This window comes from Oryzias latipes, chromosome 19 (assembly GCF_002234675.1).
Source record: "Oryzias latipes chromosome 19, ASM223467v1".
Lineage (NCBI taxonomy): Eukaryota > Metazoa > Chordata > Actinopteri > Beloniformes > Adrianichthyidae > Oryzias > Oryzias latipes.
In genome coordinates, this window is record NC_019877.2 from 978,171 (window position 1) to 998,456 (window position 20,286).

At 43.5% G+C, this 20,286-nt stretch overlaps 3 long non-coding RNA genes across 4 annotated transcripts; all 3 read left to right on the forward strand.

Moving 5' to 3' along the window:
- Positions 1 to 6,839: 6,839 nt before the first annotated feature.
- On the forward strand, positions 6,840 to 7,284 carry LOC111946397. Its single transcript, XR_002872100.1, has 2 exons — positions 6,840 to 6,924; positions 7,003 to 7,284. It is a non-coding gene; the product is annotated as an uncharacterized LOC111946397 (long non-coding RNA).
- A 2,664-nt stretch (positions 7,285 to 9,948) lies between these two features.
- Positions 9,949 to 18,697, forward strand: LOC105353794. Of its 2 annotated transcripts, XR_002872099.1 has the most exons (4): positions 9,949 to 9,991; positions 16,904 to 17,225; positions 17,447 to 17,536; positions 17,668 to 18,697. It is a non-coding gene; the product is annotated as an uncharacterized LOC105353794 (long non-coding RNA). The 2 variants fall into 2 exon arrangements; XR_002872098.1 differs by lacking the exon at positions 9,949 to 9,991 and having other exon boundaries at positions 16,090 to 17,225.
- On the forward strand, positions 10,286 to 15,479 carry LOC111946396. The gene is made up of 3 exons (XR_002872096.1): positions 10,286 to 10,375; positions 10,599 to 10,746; positions 15,348 to 15,479. It is a non-coding gene; the product is annotated as an uncharacterized LOC111946396 (long non-coding RNA).
- Positions 18,698 to 20,286: the final 1,589 nt, after the last annotated feature.

A 20,286-nucleotide genomic window follows, 5' to 3' on the forward strand; every position in this document is an offset into this window, starting at 1 on the left:
TATATAGTTGGGAGCCCAGAACTGAGCCCTGTGGCACCCCTCTGTGGACTGTAACAAACTTAGAACAGAAACCTTCATGTTTATTGCATTAGGTCCTGTAATTCAGGTAATTTAAGGACCCTGTAACAGCACGCTGTGACAATCTAAAGGTCCGTACACATCGGGACGAATATTCACCAGGCGTTATTCGCCAGCGTTTTTCGCCACGTTTTTTGTGTTCACACCCAGGCGATTTTTGCTGACGATGAGCCGAGTGAACATGCAATTTCATTCCCTGACGTTAGATGGCGCTTAATGTAAACAGAAATACTCTTGTACACAAGGTGGCGCCGCGCAACTTTACGCTTCTTAAAGTCGCTTTTCACTCAGAAGAAGAGAGCAGGTATTTACGCGCTTGTCAGAATCAAACAAAGAAAACATGAATATTTCAAGCACCGGTTGCTCCAACTGGTGCTTGGTTCGGGAATATTTTAGAATGTCCGTCATTATTTCTTCGCGGCAATGTAGACGCTACTTGGCGTCTATCTTCTTCGCTGGTATGTGTGCTCAGCAAGGTAGTTTTGTGTTTGAGCGCCCCCAAGTGGTGTTTTACTGTAACTTCAGGAGCTCCAGACACGTGTGCAAAAGCGCCATTCTCATTGGTCGAATAGATTTCGACGCGACGCGTCAAAAGAAAAAAACCAACCCGAGGCGTTTTTTTTTTGACGCTTTGACGCGTGGCGTTTTTTCGCGTCGGTGTGCACACATTGGTGCCCTTTGTTTAGTCACAAGGCGTTAAACGTCGGCGAATATCGCTGGCGAAATTCGTCCCGGTGTGAACGGGCCTTAAAGCTGAGTAATCTGCTTTTTAAAACAGCATGGTCAATGGTGTCATAAACTTTAGACAAATCTATTATAAGTGATGCACAGTACAGATTTTCATCAAATGTCATAATGATGTCATTTATCACCTTTATAGTAGTGGTTGTTGGTACTGGGCTTTTGTCTAAAACCCAATCGAAATTTAGAAACAATCTTGTTAGAGTAAAAGAACTCTTTCAACAGGTCACAGACTATAGATTCCAGAATTTTGGATTAACACATACATTTGATATCAGCACGGATGGATCATCTCATTTTTAATAAAGGCAAAACAAAAGCTGATTTCCAAAAGGATGGAATTTCCTTAGTTTTGATTGAAAGATTAAAAAGAATTGTGAGTGGTTCTGCAATAAAATCTGCTGCCAGTTTCAAAAAGTAAGGCTCCATTGAGTCTGGCAGGAGGTTTTCTGTGATCCAATGCCTTTAAAGCATCATGCACTTCATGCACAGTAAAAGATACAAAGTTAAATGGGTTCCCAGAAAACATGGGGGATTCTGTGCAAGAGTTTGTTGAGGACATTCCTGCAGAATTAAACCAGGAACCTGATGATAAAAAATGCTTGAGGAAGGGGTTGAGTCACTTCAGACCCAGAGATAGACTTGATCGCTTTCCAGAATTTCTGTGGGTAGTTAAGGTTCTCATTAGTGACGGACTAAAAAGTATTCTGATTTGGCCTTTTTTATAACAGAAGGACACTTATTCCTGAGCTGTTCAAAACCAGACCAATCAGTGGAAAAATCAGTTTTGAATCAGTTATTTGACATGGAGAAGTAAGACAGAGTCCTCCACTGAGTGAACAAGTGACATCATTATACAGAGCAAGGATCCACTGAAGTTTGTCAGGTCTCTGGGCAAGCTGGCATCAAGTTTATACCAGAATCCAACAGAGTCAGTGACAGTTCTGAACTCAGAAAAGCTACAGAGCATGTGAACTGGTAGCAAATAGATCAGGGGGATTTTCAGTTCCCCTGCTACAGGCCCAGAAATAACGACTCATCTCAGGATACCAAAAGGCAATAGGCCTATAAATGAAATAAGTAATGCCATTGTAACGGGCGCGTATCTGTCTGGCTGCAATCCAGCTCGAAATGCGCGTCCGTTGACCCAATCAATCTGCGTTGTGTTCTTTTTGTGTTGCTGGACAAATGAGGAGAGTCTGGACCCAAGTATCTGCTGGTTGCTGCCCGTTTATTGATCACCACAGCGGGATCTGTACATCAAACAAAACAGATAACTTGGTGACATGTAGTTCTCTGGTTTAACACATGGGGTCGCAGTATCCTCCTCTCATCCGTCTCAGCGCGAACTCAGAGGCAACTTTCACAAAATAATAATAACTTAAAGCATTTCTTTTCCAGATTTCAAAATAATTTATAATCAAAATAATTATTAGTTCTCAAAATATTAAAATACATGCAACTTAAAATAATATTCAGGACAACCAGCATTACCATCAATAACACAAAAACACATGAAACAGGGTCCATACCTGTGCATCAAACAAAACAGATAACTTGGTGACATGTAGTTCTCTGGTTCAACACATGGGGTCGCAGTATCCTGTTGAACAGAAAACCGGGAAACTTTCCACATGTGTCTTCTACAAACTTATAACATATCTGCAAAGTTTGCAGTGGACTGAAACAACATTCACCATACAAAGTAACAATTTCACTTCACCACCATTTTCTGTTGCATTTTCAGCAGTAAACAACAAGCTAAATTCAAAATGAAAGCAGACAACAAACATTAATTCCTCTCAGCCGTCTCAGCGCGAACTGAGAGAAATGGGGGTGGCGCACAAAAACTAGAAAGTTCTCTTAAAGTGATAGTACAGATATTTGCACTCATGTCTCAAAATATATACACATCCTGATTATAAACAATATGAACATTTCTTAAAATATATATGAAAAATTATCAGGATTTGGTGAAATTCAAAATAAATAAGAATATAAATTAAACTGTCAGTCTACCATCATCCACAAATGAAAACACTTATCACAAGTGAAGAGTACAGACCTCAGAATGAAAGGCAGGTCCAGACCTGTTAGTTCCAGGAGAATGTTGCAGAACCAGACCTGTTAGTTCATTACACAGCAAGGTAGTTCCAGGAGGATGCAGTTGTCAAAATCCAACAGCACTTAGACCCAGATGTTTATCATTCAATCCATAAAAATATTGACAGCCAGGTTTAAAAAGATTAAAATAATACAATAACAAAGAATTTATTTTTAAAAACATCAAAAACACAGACAGACACTCAACAGACAAAAAGAACTTGCTGCCATCTTGGATTCAGATCCATGGACCTAGTTGGGTTTTGGTCTCGTCTGACCACAGAACCTTCACCCAATCACTTTGTGCATCTTTGAGGTGATCATTTGCATACTTCAGGAGAGCCTTTCCTTTTTTTTTTTGTCCAACAGCTGGGCAGGCAGATAAGAGCTGAGGGACTCTTTTGTTGGACATATTTTACTTTAACAATAGGGGTTATTAATCTTCAGACAAACCAAAGGTATGTCTGAATAAACCCCTTTTGTAATTGAGGCCAAACTTTATTAATTTCAACCATGTTTGAAAATCTTTGGTGTTGGACCGGACGGAAAAGGAAAGAAGGGAAGAAGAGAGAGGGATGTTAGAAAGAAGGCGGGGGTAAGAGGGTGATAAAAGGAGGGGGGCATAAGACCATGAAGCAGCATAAAGCAGACAGGTTTACTGGTTGTTTATCATTACGGTAAGGTTCAAATGTAATACAAAAAGGGCGGGGCCTGTCCACACACACACTGAAATGTTCTCAACATACCTGCTAGCTGCAAAAATGTCCACATGTCAGCATGTACACAAAACAGATAGTGTTCACACACGCATACCTATGCCTTTAAACCAACTAGTGTGAAATATTTCAGTCATTCTATTATGCAAACTATTAGTGCAAAGGTGAGCTAACACCTGTGCTCAGGTGAGTGTTTATGTTCTTCTAAAACTGATGGTGGAATGTGTAAAGAAGGAGGAGGAGCGCCCAGCCACCCCCACCCCAAGACCCCCGCTGCAGCAGCAGCGGCAGCTGGAACCCCCCCCCACGCCACACCAGAGCAGGCAGGGCACAACTGCTCCCCGGGTGACCAAGCCAGGCCAGGGCCAGCAGGACCGCCACAAGGCCCCCAGAGTCAGAGAGCAGGGAGGCATGGGGGGAAAGAGAGCGCCGCCCCAGCCCAACCAGGAGAGCAGCCCCGGAAGGGCCCAACGCAGGGCCCCACCGGAGAAGGGCGGCCACAGCCCCCAGACGAGCACCACCCAGGAGTTCCGGGCACCCCCCGCCCCAACCCCAGGTATGAGCCCCCTTCTTCATTACATTACACCCCCGGCTGTCCCCCAGCTGTCCTCCAGCACCCCCCCCCCCCCCCCCCCCCCCAGCATAGGGGCCAGGTCCACCCAGCCCAGGGGCCCCATCCCCGGAGGCGCCATTCAGGAGAGCTTTGTCATCACCAGGAATAACATTTCTGCAGAACTGCACCTGATATTTGACCTTAACAGCTTTGAATGTCAATTTAAAACGTTCCTTTTTAAAATGGCTTTCAGTGCTCAGTAGTTGGTGATTTTTTTTCTTTTCTCTTGTTTGTTCTAGTGAAGTAAAGCTTCAATTAAAGTCGCAAGCGGCGTTGTATGGCCCGCAGATGCAACCCGCCTTCCACGCCCTCACCACCCTCACCGCCCACCTTTGATCAAGGCTAGTCAATGCTACATATGCTAATTATGCTAACTATGCTAATTTGGCTAAAAGTGCTAGCATAGCGATCAGCATAATCAACTGACTCAGAAAAACACATTCCTCAAGATACTAATTATGACAACTATGCTAGTTATGCTAATGTGGCTAAAAGTGCTAGCATAGTGATCAGCATCATCAACTGACTCAGAAAAACACATTGCTCCATTGGTGAGAGGTATATGTAATAAGTTGATAAAAAAAAAACTTTTTCAAAATGGCGGCTTTTCTGTTGATTCTATCTCCATAGCAACCATTTTGTGTTTTGGTCGCCTTTTGATGACGAACAGATCGATGTCAGTTTCAGACGAATCGGAAAAAGTTAACTTTTTGTTGTCCTTAGCAACAGTGTTTTTATGCTAACCACGCTCCCACATTCCTTATATGTCCATATCCAGTGTTTTTCAATGTATTCAGATTTAGGCATGAATGCATGCATTCAAATTTCACAGTAGTCCTTTGAAAAACATAGGAGTTATAACAATGCGCCACTTTGCTAGCTCGCCACTCGCACGGCGTTCAAAATCTACAACTTCTAATTTCAACATTTTTTCTACAGTAGCTTGCCATTGATGCCCAAAAAGTTTTAAGACGATCGATGAAAATACTAACAACAAGTTTAGCTTTGAATCCGGGGGCAAAGGTGTTTTTATAGAAAATTCAAGATGGCGGCCTTTTTCCGAGGTCAAAGGTCGATGAATCTCCAGAAGTGATTGTAGACTTACGCCAGGGACATGTGAGTCAAATTTCGTGGAAAAAAAAAAGTTCATTTTCTAATGTTGTGTAAAAACGCGAAAATCTCTAAATGGCAGATTTTGGCCCCGTAGGTGGTGTCGTCATCACGTAATGATTTGAAAACATTGATTAGATATACCTGACAAAGTTATCTGGGTTTCGTTAGCCTATTCTTAAAAAAAAAAAAATTTTTTTTTTAGCCGAGTCAGCACTTTTTTTTGCGATCGTGTTTTGTTTACCACGGCCACATTCCTTTAACGATTTTGTCGTATGTTACATTGTTTTGTTCAGTGTGGGCCAGAGAATCGCATATTTCAGTTTCAGGACATTCCGTTAAAATATGTGCGAGCTAGCTAAAACCTCAACAGTTGCGAATTCGCCACTCGCACGCCTTTCAAAATTTACAACTTCTAATTCCAAAATTTTGTCCACAGTAGCTTGCCATTGATGCCCGAGAAGTTTCAAGAAGATCGATAAAAATCCCTAGGACGAGTTTTCGTTTGTATCCGTTACTAAAGGTGCTTTTTTATGAAAATTCAAGATGGCCGCCTCTTCCCAAGGTCAAAGGTCAACGAAACTTCTTTGGTTATTGTAGAATCAAGGTCTTGGCATGTGTGTGCAATTTTGTGAAAATCGCTCAAAAAAAAAGGTTTTGTTTTCCCACATTGTCAAAAAAAACGTAAATCGCCAATTCTCAGAGTTTGCCACAGAATGGCCGCCAAGCCGTAGGTCGTGTGGCCATCCAATAATGATTTCAAAACTTCTTTGGGATATCTCCAACACGCGTGTTTTGGTTTCATAACTGTACTTCGAAATATTTTTTTTGGCCCCATAAGCAATTTTCGGCCCATTCATTTTTTTTACGGGAACGCTCGCCGTGATGTCATCAACCTAGGGGGGTGACGTTCTCTTTGCCGAAAATTCATTTTCAATTTATCCTAGGTGTGTGCCAATTTCGGTGACTTTTCGGCTATCTTGCGGGGGTCAAATCTGCGATCAACGGATCCGTTAGAAACGGGAATAATAATAAACGAAGCTGATGAAATATAGAAAATTTTCTGGTCAGGTGGCCTATGTATTTCAATTTTTCTGTCTTTTACTATAGGCTGGGCATGTTTTTTTGGCTTTAAACCCGTCTTTTAAGGGCTTTTTGGGGCTTTTTTGTTTTTTTGTCGTCATTTTTGCGACTACAATTTTGACATTTGTGCGATGGTGTTGTGCGTGTGTGTGTATTTTTGTTGCGTTACACAATTGTCGTGTTGTTTTGTGCTTTGGGCGACTTTTAACCTCATTTTTTTGGCGTTTTGACGCGTTTTTTTGACGTTTTGGACCTTTTTGAGTGTTCGCTCGTAGCAGTTACAATATGGTCCTTGCAGTCTGTGAGTGCTGCGGGCCATAATAAACCTATTTGTCATGGTGCCTCTGTCAGCTCTCTTCCCCCTCCCCTCTCTGCTTGGCCTCTGATTCATCCCAGCTGCGTCCACTCATCTCATCACCTTACCGACCTACTTAAGGAGCCTCAAGACCAGGATTCATCGCCAGATCGTTACCCCTGATGGTGCTAGTCTGGTTTTCCTCTCTGTCTTTTCATGTCTAGTATCTCGTCCATGCCTCACGTACGTTTTCCTGTCTCCAGGACCTTCATGCCCACGAGTGGACACCTCGAATCAAGAGACAACCGAGCAGAACATCACCAGAAGCCACCTACCTCGTCACGGAGTCTCAGTCACGTCCAAAGCCATAGCCGAACCTCCAGCCAAGCCAAAGAGCCACAGCCGAGCCGAAGCCACGCCAAGAGCCGCAGCCGCACTTCCACGTCTCGCTTCGGAACTTCGACGTCCCCCCAGCTTCGCCGCCCTCCTGCCACAGCAAACTACGTCACCTTTCTGGAACAATTAAACTTATTTACTTACTTCCATTCACCTCCTGTCCTCTTTCGGGTTCCAGCAACTGGGTCTGCCAAGTTAGTTAGCCATGACACTATTGCTGTTATTGCTGAAATAGAGTTGATTCTGTTTTTAATTGAAAAGAATCTGTGAATCCATATTTAAATGTTTTCTTCTTAAAAAACGTGTCAATGACTCGTAATAATAAAATTAAATAAATAAAGTCCTAAAGAGTCCATTTTCATACAGATGATGACGACATCCCAAAAGACCTTAAAGACAAATTGTAAGAATATTTTTGATGTTGAAAAGTCAATGAAACTTTAGAAAAAGGACAACTTTAAAAATTATTTATTATTTCAGGACCTAAATATGTTTTTTTTAACATTTGCTGAAGTAGGATTTCTGTCAAACCAAGTTCTGTTGCTGCTTGATGCTTCATTAGTGAAAGTTTATCCCTAATTTGTTCAAATAATAATAATGGATTAGATTTATCTGCGCTTTTCCAGACACTCAAAGTTCTTACATTGTGTCCATTATTCATTCACTCCTCATTCATACTTGGTGATGGTAGCTACTGATGTAGCCACAGCTGCCCCGGGGCAGACTGACAGAGCCTATGGTCCCTCTGACCATCACTGGAATCATTCATTCACGCACCAGGGGAGCTGAACTAAAGGCAAGGGTGAAGTGTCTTGCCCAAGGACATAACAGTTGGCTAGGGGGAGCGGGGATCAAACCACTGACCTCTCGATCATTTGCTCAACCACCTGAGCCACTGCCACTGTTCACTTCAACTCTCTTCAGTCCTGGATCTGGTTTCCCACATCTTCCTCTCCTTTCAGGCCTCATCTTCAGCTTCCAGGGCTTCTGGGACTGAAGCTCAGAGTCGGAATCCACAGACTGGTTGTGGTCTTGGTCCTCGTCTTCGTCGGTCTCATTGGTGGCGTAGCAGCCTTTCTGTCTGGACAGACACCATAGAAGCACTGAGATTGTGTTATACACAGTCAGCAGGATCTCACTGATGATTCCTAATGATTCCAGAGACACAAAGTAGACTCTTTTCAGACCTTAAACCCCATTTTAGAAGACAAAACAATGAATCTTTGTGTTTTTAAAGGTTTCTGTCAGTTGGTCTATTCTAGAGACACGACAAAGACTTCAACTGAAACTCCAAAAACTCTCAGTCAAAAACTTTTGCTTGTTAACCAGAAGGTAAAAATCAAACAATTCCTGCAAACAGGTGACTTTCTTCAGGAAAACAAGGAAGGAAACAGGAGAAAGGTGAATCAGAAAGGACCTCTCTTCTTGAACCCCCCCCCCCCCTGACGTCACAGTACTGTAGTTTGGGTTTGTGTCAGACGTTTGGTCTTCTCTGGAGCTAATAAGAGAGTCGGATATCTATTCATTTCACAACCTTAAAACAGAATCACGTTGAAACATGAAAAAGTTTTTGTGCATCAGAAAAACAATAGAAACTGGTTATAAAATGTTTCTGATGCCCTGAAGGTTGGAAAGAGGTTGGAGCCACTCGGACTTCTTCCAAATGTTCTCATGAAACATCTTGAAAAATTAACTACACAGTGAGAATAAAAAGTGTTTGATCACTTGCTGATTTAGTTGGTTTGCTCACTAATACTGACATGATCATTCTATACTTTTAATAGTAGATGTATTCTAACATGGAGAGACAAATTATCAAAACAAAACTCCAGAAAATAACTTTAAAGAATTCATATTCATTTATTTGTATTTCCCTGAAGGAAGTAATTATTTGGGGCTGCACGGTGGCACAGTGGTTAGCACTCTTGTCTCACAGCAAGGCCTCCGGTTCAAGTCCCGGCAGGGGGCCTGAACCAGAACACCAATGTGGGACTTTTCTGTGTGGAGTTTGTGTGGGTTTTCTCTGGCTTCAATTGCTTAATTAATAATTGGTTACCCTAAATTGTCTGAGTGATTGTGACCTGGTGACCTGTTCAGGGTGTCCCCTGCCTTCACCCACAAGAGACCTGGATAGGCTCCAGCAGCCCCGTGACCCCCGAAATGGACAAAAAGGAAGAAGAAGACTAATAAATGAATGAATGAGGGGATGGATTTTCCACCATTCTGGAGTTGCCGAAGGTGTGAGGCAGCTGTCTGATGGGGGCTTACTGTCCAACCCCAGTTCAACCATGTGGACTTTAATGCCCATGGGGGGAACAACAGTGGCGCCCAGAAGGACGTGATGTGAACAGCCTCCCTGCTCTGAACCGGAGCTGCGTTCTCTTGTTGGACCTCGTCATGGTTTGTCCGTGAACAGACACCATGTTTGACCCCAAATAGCCCTGCACAATATACCGCAAATTTATCGTTATCGCGACATTAAGCTGTGCAATATGCATACCGCAAAAGACGGCGAAAATCGCAATAAATGGTTACCTTAAATGTGCTAAAACAATCTCATGGCAGCTTGAAATATTGAACAAATGAAATAAATCCCTTTATGCATTTAACCAATCGGAAGGACCCGTTTACATTGTTGATCAATCAGATGAGCCCTTTTATGTTTGATGTTTGCCTCCTATGTCGACGAGGGTCATTTGGAGTATAATTTTTAAACTATTGCAGTGAAATGGACATGATGTTTTTGGTTGTTTTGCTATTTGTTTATATACCGCAATTTATATCGTTATCGCAATATTAATCACCAATATCGCATATCGCGAGTTTTCCTCATATCGTGCAGCCCTAACCCCAAAGGTGTTCAGGTCATTACAGGTGGCTCCAGGAGTCATGGTCTACTTTGGAACTGATGAAAGAGGAACCTCTGGATTTGTTATTGCACAACATAAAACAGTGAGGAGTCTGAGAAAGATTTTGTTTTACTGAGAAAAACAGAAACTGGTTTTAAAGAATGAACCTGATAACTTGACGGTTGTAAAGTGGCTTATGAAAAAACTCAAACTCCGCCCCATTGGCCTCCAACTGTCTCTTAATATGTGATGAAATGTTCTTGGCTGTCACGAGATGAAGGCGTTCCCTACAGACATGGAACAAAGTTCTATGTGAGCCCCGCCCACTTTTAGTCTGATTTAAGGATGAGACTCAGCCTCAACCAGCAGAACTTCAGCTTCAGCTGCTCTGGTGAGTTTTCTTGATGTCCTGCTTTCATTTATTTGATTTTTTGTCATCAAACGTTCTTCTAGAATGTCTCCATTTCTTTCAAATGATGCCGTGGTCTTTGTCCTGTTTTAGTTCTTTAGAAAGTTCTTGGTTTTTGTGTATTTTCTACAGACAAATGTTAGGATCTTGGTGTGTTTTAGGCTATGAGTTGGTTAAGATTGTTGGATTTTCTAATCTTTTTCAGTCTGGTCCTGCTCCAGACCGTCTTCAGAGGAAACAACTTCTCCCAGAAGTAGGGATGAGTACCGTGCCCCGGTATTGAAGCAGCCCCGGGGCCACGTTCTTCAAGACCGCAGTATCGTTAAGATCTGACCTGAACGGTTCTGCTATCAGTACTGGAGAAGTTACTTTTTCTTTTTTGTGTGTCCCACAAGCGTTATCTGCCATATTTAACTCACCAAGTCAGTCAACTTTCCGTTAATCAATAATGATATTAATTTCGGTATTCTCGTTGAAGCGGAGAGCTCTGTCTGTCTATTTGTGTGCACGGGAGGCGGGGCTGTTGTTCAGACAGCACGCGCCGCGCGCGCACACACACAAGACAAGGCAGCGCACACACCGTCAGTGGCGATCTCGTAGGGGACACGTGAGCGCCCTAGACTAAGAACACCCGTTTCTGTGTAAAATTAATGAAGTTTGCATCAAGCAGCCCCGACCATCCTGTCACCTTCCTGCTACGATGACCGCATGTTGCGCTGTTTGTGTAGAACACGCTGGGGCGGCGCGTTCTACACAAAACAAACAGGTAGAGAGGCGGGGCTTAAATTCACCACTTATGATTCCAGACCCGTGAGACACTATCAGCTAATTCCTAATACTAATGACTAATGATAGTTGTCATCCGTAAAATTAATATAATTTATTGGATTAACTGGATTTAAACAAAAATAAATAAATAGAAAGGAGTCTGCATCAAAGTGAATTTGTTTCCATCATCTCACTCAATCCTAACTCTGGTGTTTGACAGACAGAAAAGTCTATTCAAGGTTGTGGAAAATGGACAAAAGATCAAAGGAAACATCACACTCATAAATAATAAAAATAATTAGATTAAATAATTAAATAAATATCCTGTCTGGAACATTCTCATGTATAAAGTAAATTTTGTTTGTCAAAAAACAGTGTTGTTGCATAATGAGGAAATAAAACACTTTAGATTAGATTAGATTAGATTAGATTCAACTTTATTGTCACTGCACATGTAGGTACAAGGCAGCGAAATGCAGTTAGCATCTAACCAGAAGTGCAATAAGCAGTAAGTACAGAATAAAGTTCTATAGTATGTACAATAACTATACAGGTTAGTATTATGGACAGAATTTACAGATATTAATACTATAAGCACGATATACAGATAGGTGTACTATGAATATACTATACAGATGGGCTATGTAAAAGGGTATGAACACTATAGGCAGAACTATGAACATAATTTACAGTATTGCAATGGACAGTAAAGTGCATAGAAAATATTACAATGTGCAGATGGATTATACAGTGTTCCTGGATGAACAGACAGTAGTGCAAGTAATAACAAGTTACTGTTTTTGCTTGTTGTGAATAAATAAATGATTCAGAGTGTTGAAGAGGGGGGAGGAGTCTATGGTGGTGTGTGGGGGGGTGTTTTAGGGGTGTCAGAGGGAAGAGTTCAGCAAGGAGACAGCTTTAGGGAAAAAGCTGTTCCTGAATCTTGTGGTCCTTGTCCGGAGGCTCCTGAAACGCCTCCCGGAGGGGAGGAGGTTAAACAGTCCGTGGTCAGGGTGAGAGGAGCCCTTGAGAATGCTGCGAGCTCGACGTAGACAGCATTTCCTCTGGATGTCCTCAAGAGCAGGAAGTGGTGTCCCTGTGATGCGCTGCGCAGTTTTCACCACCCTCTGCAGTGCCTTGCGGTCAGCCACTGAGCAGTTCCCATACCAGACTGAGATGCAACTCGTTAGGATGCTCTCGATCGCACACCGGTAAAAGTTCACCAGAATGTATGAAGACAGCTGGTTCTTCTTCAGTGTCCCGAGGAAGAAAAGGCGCTGGTGAGCCTTCTTGACCAGGCTGGAGGTGTTTGTGGCCCAGGACAGTTCCTCCGAGATGGTGGTTCCCAGGAACTTGAAGCTGGAAACACGTTCAACAACCATCCCGTTAATGTGGATGGGGTCATGAGTGCTTCCATTCTTCTTCCTGAAGTCCACAATGAGCTCCTTGGTCTTGTTGGTGTTGAGGAGCAGGTTATTGTCAGCGCACCATGTGGCCAGGTGCTGTACCTCTTCCCTGTAGGCAGTCTCATCGTTGTCACTGATGAGGCCAATCACCGTGGTGTCATCTGCAAACTTAATGATGGAGTTGGATCCATGCACGGGCTTGCAGTCGTGGGTGTAAAGGGGGTAGAGGAATATGCTCAGCACACAGCCCTGTGGTACGCCAGTATTAAGTGTGATGGTGGTGGAGTGGGTGTGACCTGACCGAACATGCTGAGGCCTGTTGGTCAGAAAGTCCATAATCCAGTTGCAGAGGGAGGTGTTGATTTCCAGGTCTCAAAGTTTTGTGGTCAGCTTGGAGGGAATGACGGTGTTAAATGCTGAGCTGAAGTCAACAAACAACATCCTAACATATGTGTTGTTATTGTCCAGGTGTGTGAGTGCAGAGTGCAGCACTGTGCATACTGCATCCTCTGTGCTCCTATTTCTGCGGTAGGCAAATTGGTGTGGGTCCAGTGTGGGTGGGAGGCAGTCTTTGAGGTGTGCTAGGACCAGTCGCTCGAAGCACTTCATAATGATGGGTGTGAGTGCCACGGGGCGATAGTCATTCAGGCACGTTGGGGAGGAGTGTTTCGGTACTGGCACAATGGATGTGGACTTAAAACATGTTGGCACAGTTGCCTGGGAGAGGGACAGGTTGAAAATGTCTGTGAAGACCCCTGCAAGCTGCTCTGCACATGCCCTAAGCACATGTCCAGGAATGCCATACGGGCCAGCAGCCTTGCGTGCGTTGGTCCGGCTCAGTGCAGTTTGGACATTTGAGGGGGTGAGTTTAAGGGGTTGGTGGTCTGCTGAGGGTGAGATTTTGGTGGCCGTCCCCTTGCTGTCGCTGTTGAAGCGAGCATAAAAGTCATTTAGCTCGTTAAGGAAGGAGACGTCCATGACTGTTGGTGTGCAGTTGCTTGACTTGTAGTCACTGATGATCTGGATGCCCTGCCACATGCGTCGGGGGTCAGAGTTGGAAAAGTGTTCCTCTACCTTCAGCTTGTAGCAGTACTTGGCCTTTTTGATGCCCCTTTTCAGGTTAGCCCTGGGTTTACTGTAGGCCTGAGCGTCGTCTGACCTGAAGGCAGCGTTGCGGTCTTTCAGCAGGAGTCGAACCTCCTTGTTCATCCATGGCTTCTGATTAGGGTACGTTGTTATCTGTTTTTCTGTTGTTACACTGTCAATGGTGGAGTTGATGTAATCCAGTACAGAGGAGGTGTAGATATCAATGTCCGTGTGAGAGCCACAGGCAGCCTGTGAAGCAAACATGCTCCAGTCAGTGTGTTGAAACCTGTCTTGAAGTACAGTGTCTGCTCCAGTTGGCCACACTTTGATGGTCTTCTCTGATGGCTTCACACGGTTGATGAGGGGTGAATACTTAGGGGTGAGAAACAAAGAAAGGTGATCAGACTGTCCGAGGTGGGTGAGGGGGTTCGCGATGTAAGCTCCATTGATATTTGTATAAACATGATCCAAAGTTTTGTCTCCTCTGGTGTGGCAGGAAACATGCTGGTGAAATTTGGGGAGTACTCTTTTTAATTTGCAGTGATTAAAATCACCCGCAACAATAAAAGCAGCCTCTGGGTGAGCAGTCTGTTGTTTACTAATGGCTGCATGAAGTTCGTTCAAAGCAAGCTTGGCATTAGCATCCGGTGCAATATAGACTGCAGTTATTATGGTGGAAGTGAACTCCCGTGGCAGATAAAAAGGTCTACATTTAACCATGAGAAACTCTAGGTTAGCTGAGCAGTGTTTTCCAACAATGACAGTGTCTGTACACCAAGCTTTGTTGACATAAATGCACAATCCACCACCTCTTGTCTTGCCGGAGTCATCTGCTGTTCTATCTGCCCGGAGCATGTAGCGTCCTGCTAGCTCAATAGCATTGTTGGGTACGTCGTTGTGTAGCCATGTTTCTGTGAAAACCATGACATTGCAGTCCATAAGTCTCTTACTGTGGGTGATGCGGAGTCGTAACTCGTCCATTTTGTTCACCAGTGACCGCACATTAGCGAGGAAGATGCTGGGTAAAGAGAGCCGGAGCGGTGTTAGCTTTAGCTTGGCTCTTACGCCTCCGCGCTTCCCCCGCCTTTGTTTACGATCCCGACGCCGCCTGCGAGCACTTCCGTCCGGCCGGGTAGAGTGCGAAGACTCGGTTGTTCTAGCGATCTCAGGGATGAGTCGAAGATTGGTGATAAAGCTGCTGGTAAAGTCCTCACCGATATCCAAAAGCTCGTGTCGAGTGTATGATGTTAAAGCAAAGCTGTTCAGTACGAACAGACCCGAAATGAGCAGGAATAATACTGCAAAATTGCAAAAACTGGAGAGACGCTGAGCCTCGCGATGCGTTCGCGCCGCCATCTCGGTTCACATCTCGGTTTATGTTCTTAATTTGTTATTTATTTGCTTATTTTTCGTCCTCATAAAGTATCGATAAGAGTACCGTTAAAATACCGGATCGATAAGCAGTATCGATAAGAGTAGTAGTAACGTTAAAATCTTAACGATACCCATCCCTACCCAGAAGTCTAAGGGAAGAAACTTTTGCTCCTTCTGCAACAAGCTCAGGTTTGTCAAATGGATCAAGTTTGAAAAAGTCATTTGGTTCTGCTGTGTTTTTATGATGAACAAAGCAAAATATCTGCTTCTTTATCTTCATTAACTGTCATTCTAAAAAATACATTTTTTTCTTATTTTAGACGTTTAGCTTCAAGTCAACGACAACATGCCGTACGTAGCACCGGTTGAAGTTGTTGGTGGACAAGGAGGAGCCCCGTTCAGTTTTGACGGTGCACAAAATGGAGCTGTGCTTTAACGTCTGGATGTGTGGGCCGGACCAACCCAAGTGACATGTATAAAGGTCCAGATGTCTGACGGCAATGAAAGGATGTTTGGGAGAGCCGGTGATAATCGTTTCTCTTTCATGTTTGAGGATGGAGAAAAATTTTCCTCTCTGACTCTTTGGCCCAACAATGCTGGAAATCGTTTGGGTGGCATTAAATTCACAACATCCAAGAACCGAAGTTTTGAGGCTTTTATGACGAGTGGAAAGCCTTCAATACCGCCGACAAAAGTAGATGTTGGCTCTGGAATGTGTTTTGGAGTTCAGGGCAGGTCAGGATATGAAATTGATGCATTTGGGTTCATGTTCATCAAAGTTTCTTAGTGAACCGGTTCTGGAGGGCTAGATGGTGAAACAACAACCTGTGTGGGTTCAGCTTCTTGATGAGGATAGAAATCAATGTGTTTGACAGAAATGATTTCACCTTCTAGCCTCCAGACAAAGACAACAGCTAATGATATCTGCTGTCATGAAAAGGGTTTGGTTCTTTGAAACAATCAGATGACATCTTTGAACAGATGTGTTCATGCTGCATCTGTGGCTGATGGGGACAATCACCTCTTTGATGGTTTCTCTTTGATTTCTTCATCTGGTTTGTGTTTTTTTCTTGGACTTTTACTGCAGTTTTCTGAATGTTTCCATCAGATTTTTGAATTTGCTGTCATTTTTCCTGCTGTACTGAGAAACTCCTGATGATTTTCCTGTTATTGTCACTGGAATCCAATGTTTCTGTTGTCCTCATCATCTCTTCTGGAAATGGCATTCTATCAGTAAATCTTGTTGGTGTGGACGCTGGAAAAAGCCCTTCAGTTCATGTCAAATCACTGTTTGTGCTCATCTAGTCTGTATGATTTGGAAAATAAAAACCTCAACCAAATCAGGAGTGCTATGAATTCTTAGACTGAACACAAATACATGTTGAAACATTTCTACCAGTTTGTGAGCATCCCTAAAGATGTAGGGGGTTAAGCCCCTCCCACAAGGAAGGTGACGGCAACACCAATGTCACGTCTGGATGATGCAGATGCCGACCAATCACAAGAGACGGCAGCTCAACAGCTCCAGAACAATAAGGAGGTCAACAGAGATGTCTTTCAAGAAAAGACAACCACGCACACACACACACACACACACACACACACACACACACAAACAACAAACACACACACACACACACAAACAACAAACACACACGGGTTGGTTTTTCCACCATTCTGGAGTTGCTGAAGGTGCAAGGCAGCTGTCTGGTGGGGGCTTACTGTTCAGCCCCCGCTCAACCCCGTGGACTTTAATGCCCATGGGGGGAACAACAGTGGCGCCCAGAAGGACGTGATGTGAACGGCCTCCCTGCTCTGAACCGAAGCTGCGTTCTCTTGTCTGGTCCGTGAACAGACACCATGTTTGACCCCAAAGGTGTTCAGGTCATTACACGTGGCTCCAGGAGTCATGGTCTACTTTGGAACTGATGAAAGAGGAACCTCTGGATTTGTTATTGCACAACATAAGACAGTGAGGAGTCTGAGAAAGATTTAGATTTACTGGGAAAAACAGAAACTGGTTTTAAAGAACGGACCTGATATCTTGACGGTTGTAAAGAAACAAACAAAAAAAACTCAATCTCTGTAGGCGTTCTTCACACATGGAACAAAGTTCTCTGTGAGCCCCGCCCACTTTGAGTCTGATTTAAGGATGAGACTCAGCCTCAACCAGCAGAACTTCAGCTTCAGCTGCTCTGGTGAGTTTTCTTGATGTCCTGCTTTCATTCATTTGATTTTTTCATCAAACGTTCTTCTAGAATGTCTCCATTTCTTTCAAATGATGCTGTGGTCTTTGTCTTGCTTTAGTTCTTTAGAAAGTTCTTGGTTTTTGTGTATTTTCTACAGACAAATGTTAGGATCTTGGTGTGTTTTAGGCTAGGAGTTGGTTAAGATTGTTGGATTTTCAAATCTTCTTCAGTCTGGTCCTGCTCCAGACCGTCTTCAGAGGAAACAACTTCTCCCAGAAGTCTGAGGGAAGAAACTTTTCCTCCTTTTGCAACAAGCTCAGGTTTGTCAAATGGATCAAGTTTGAAAAAGTCATTTGGTTCTGCTGTGTTTTTATGATGAACAAAGCAAAATATCTGCTTCTTTATCTTCATTAACTGTCTTTCTAAGAAAGGCTTTTTTTTTCTATTTTAGACGTTTGGCTTCAAGTCAACAACAACATGTCATACCTAGCACCAGTTATCACTGTTGGTGGAGAAGGAGGACTCCCATTCAGTTTTATTGGTGCAGAAACTGGAGCTCTGCTTAAAAAGCTGGATGTGTGGGTCGGACCAAACCAAGTGAGATGTATAACGCTCCAGATGTCTGACGGTGCTCAAAAGACATATGGGACCGTAAAGAAAAGCGGGGATAAAATGGTGTCTTTCACTTTTGAGAATGGAGACTATTTTTCCTCTCTCACTCTTTGGCCCAACAATGCTGGAGATCACCTGGGTGCCATTAAATTTGAAACAACGAAAGGTCGAATTTCTAAGGCCTGTATGACAAGTGGAGAGCCTACAAGGTCACCAACACCAGTAGATGTTGGCTCTGGAATGTGTTTTGGAGTTCAGGGCAGGTCAGGATCTGAAATTGATGCACTTGGGTTCATGTTCATCAAAGTTTCTTAGTGAACCGGTTCTAGAGGGCTAGATGGTGAAACAACAACCTGTGTGGGTTCAGCTTCTTGATGAGAACAGAAATAAATGTGTTTGACAGAAATGATTTCACCTTCTAGCCTCCAGACAAAGACAACAGCTAATGATATCTGCTGTCATGAAAAGGGTTTGGTTCTTTGAAACAATCAGATGACATCTTTGAACAGATGTGTTCATGCTGCATCTGTGGCTGATGGGGACAATCACCTCTTTGATGGTTTCTCTTTGATTTCTTCATCTGGTTTGTGGTTTTTTCTTTGGACTTTTACTGCAGTTTTCTGAATGTTTCCATCAGATTTTTGGATTTGCTGTCATTTTTCCTGCTGTACTGAGAAACTCCTGATGGTTTTCCTGTTATTGTCACTGGAATCCAATGTTTCTGTTGTCCTCATCATCTCTTCTGGAAATGGCATTCTATCAGTAAATCTTGTTGGTGTGGACGCTGGAAAAAGCCCTTCAGTTCATGTCAAATCACTGTTTGTGCTCATCTAGTCTGTATGATTTGGAAAATAAAAACCTCAACCAAATCAGGAGTGCTATGAATTCTTAAACTGAACACTAATACATGTTGATACCAGTTTGGGAGCATCCCTAAAGATGTAGGGGGTTAAACCCCTCCCACAAGGAAGGTGACGGCAACACCAATGTCACGTCTGGATGATGCAGATGCCGACCAATCACAAGAGACGGCAGCTCAACAGCTCCAGAACAATAAGGAGGTCAACAGAGACGTCTTTCAAGAAATACAACCACACACACACACACACACACACACACACACAAGCACACACACACACACACTAGTACACACACACATGCTGATCTGGGGAACGACTGGGAATGAATGGCGCCTCTGGCTGACCTGTCTGTCAGGGAGGTCTCCCCCCCCCCACATTCAGGAGAACATTAAACAATCACCAAGGGAGGCTGGAGACATTAAGTCAGAGTCGACCATGGTCTCCATCTATATTGTCTCTGCTGCTGTTCAGAGCTGTGGTTGTGAGGTCTCTGGTTCCTGTTGCAGTGGCAATTCCCATAGCCGGTGGTGGACACTGGGCCTGATGGATGCCATCAAGCTGAAGGAGTCCAACCGAGTCTGGCTGGCTTGTAGGACTCCAGAGGGGAGCTGTCAGGTACCGGCCATCAAAAGGAAGCTTCAGCCAAGGTTGTGTGGAGGCCACTTCATCCTGAATACACCTGTTCTTTTTCAATTCCAGTTCTTTGCATCCTGAGGTTCAATTGCTGCATTATGATTTCCCCTTTACTTGCTGCAAAGCGGAGCCACCAGAAAACTAAAACTAAACTGATTGCAGGCCTCTCCCACACCGAAAGCTGAGCCAGGTTATGTACAAAACACAAATATTTAATGATAAATATACCATTGTTAAAAGACCCAGAAAGACACAAACCCTAACACCACAAATGATAGGTCATGCCAAAGCCAGAACACCATCCTCCTACAGTTCCAGTGTTTGCTCCCCAGATCAGCAACAAGTCCAATGGCCATGCCCATGGCATCCACCAACAGAAGCTGACGCCCTTCTGTTGTCCGGTGTGGGAAAACTTCAGGCTCTGTTTTATCTGAAAACAGATAAAATACTAAATAAATACTAAATAACTAATGTAACTTACACACACAGCTTCTGAGGCTGCAATCGACCAAATCTTCACTGTGCTGAGCAACTTTTGAGGCGGGACTCAGCTAAAACAGCCTGAGGCTGCGCTTAGCCGGTTCCACCCAAAAGCAGCAGGTCGATGCAGATTCTCAGACTGCCAGAGGGAAGTCACCTTTATAAACCCTCTGCAGGTGAGGAGCTGGTGGACACAGGAAGAACCAATTTACTAAATGGTACTCCACCTGCCACAGAAATCTTTGAATCCATCAAAGCTCTCCTCAGCTGTGGGGATGGAGGAAAGAATCAGGTTGGTCTGATGGTTCAGGGCAAAGCCAGTTCATACCCAGTCAGTCATTTTTAAACCGTATTTTCAATTTAAAAAACATGCAGTAGCATGATGTTTAATGTATTTAAAATTTGAAATAATTGTTTGTTGGTCATATGATTTAGAGCAGCGGTGTCAAACTCATTTTTGTTCGGGGGTCGCATTCAAGGCGTCT